Below are 1,776 nucleotides of genomic sequence, written 5' to 3'. Positions count from 1 at the left end.
GAGCCAGACTCTTCCCAGTGGTGCCCAGTGCCAGGACAAGGGGCAATGGGCACAAACTGAAGCAGAAGAGGTTCCAGGTGAACGTGAGGAAGAACTTGTTGACTGTGAGGGTGCCCGAGCCCTGGCCCAAGCTGCCCAGGGGGGTTGTGGAGTCTCCTTCTCTGGAGATATTCAAAGCCCGCCTGGATGAAGTCCTGTGTAACATGCTCTAGGAGAACCTGCTTTAGCAGGGGGATTGGACTGGGTGATCTCCCGAGGTCCCTTCCAACCCTTGCCATTCTCTGATTCTGTGATTCTCTATCACCCGCGGAGGCTCGCAGGAGCTACCGGACCCTGCGAGGAGCTGCCTGCTCTCTGGCCCTCGTGCGTGCCACGTGCTGCCAGCCCAGCGGCTGCTGAAATCCCCCCGGCGCGCTCCTGCCCCACTCCCAAAGAGGTGCTGCTGGCGGCAGATGGAAATAGCAGCAGCTCTGTTGATTTACAACCACAGCCCTGACTTTAATGGGCTGGTTTTGCTCCCCGACAGCTACAGGTTTGGTCTTCTTTTCTAACAAGTCTCTTTTTTGGGTTTTTTTTGGGGTGGTGTTTTTTTGGTTTTATTTTTTTTCCCCCTGCGTGTGACCCTGTTAGCTCCTCGAACCAAGGGCGCACGGGGAGGCGAGGGTTCGCCCTGCGCGCGGTGGGGGGGACACGCGAGCTGCTCCTGTCTCCCCTTTGGAAAAACAAACCCAGATCCTATAAAGCATAAGAGGCCTTTGTCTGCAGCGGTCCCTGCTCCCCAGGGAGAGGCGGGTGCTGCTGCACCCCGGTGAAGGGCCGGCAGCAGCCCCGGAGCCAGCCCCGGGCGCCCCAGCCGTGCCGCAGGGTGATGCCTCCCCTCGCCAGCCCCGGCAGGAATGTTTGCTGTCACCGCAGCCTGCGGCGAGGAAATATTTTCCAAGCAAAAAAAAGGCCTCCCAGTGTATTTCGCGCTGACGGCTTCCAGCAGCCCTCTGTAGCCGTCTTGTTCTGCCGCCGCCGGGACACCTACCCGGAGGAAGAGAGGAGGCGAAGGTGGGAAAGCTTTAAAAAGCTCTGGTTAAGTTTGTTCCACCCTGGCCGTTCCCCGCTAGAGCGGGGCTTTAGAGGCTGCAAAACACCCGGCGGCTGCTCGGGGAGGGGGCCGATGGTTTCCCGTCTGCCTCGGATGCTCAACGCCCCCCCTGCCCAGTGTCGCGTCCCGGGGGAGGGTTGGGGAAGCGTGGCAAAGCGGGGCAGCTCCGGCGCCGTGAAGGGATGCCCCGGCTCCTTCCCAGGCTCCTTCCCAGGCTGGCAATGTAGGTCAAAGCCCTCTCCTGATTGAAACCCAGTGACGATGATGGCGTTACAGGTTGGGCTGAAATATGTACCTCCGGGTCTTTACTCTGGCACCGAAACAAAACATACTCAGAAAACTGTGAAAAATAAACCCAGCTTGTGAATGCAGCTGATTGGAAGTTTTTCCAGCAGAAAAGTGCTGTCCGACCCGTGTAAAATCATTCCTGGGGCATGTGTTGATTTGGGCAGTGTTTCCTCCGAGGGAAAAAAAAAAAAAAAATATCAGAGTGAGGGGGGAAAAATGTTTGGCAAGAGCCGGAGCCACCGCCTTCAGCGGAGCTTTTCCATCCCGGCTGCAGAACGGCTCTCCCTTGGAAATGCACTTTATTTAGCAGCCTCAATGCACTTTATTTAGCAGCCTGCTGCCTGGTACGTGCTGCCGTGGCAGGGGGCAAGACAGGATCGGCCGGCCCGGGGTGG

Source organism: Egretta garzetta, unplaced genomic scaffold (assembly GCF_000687185.1).
Source record: "Egretta garzetta isolate BGI_Z169 unplaced genomic scaffold, ASM68718v1 scaffold819, whole genome shotgun sequence".
Taxonomy (NCBI): domain Eukaryota; kingdom Metazoa; phylum Chordata; class Aves; order Pelecaniformes; family Ardeidae; genus Egretta; species Egretta garzetta.
Note: the sequence above shows the minus strand (reverse complement) of the source record.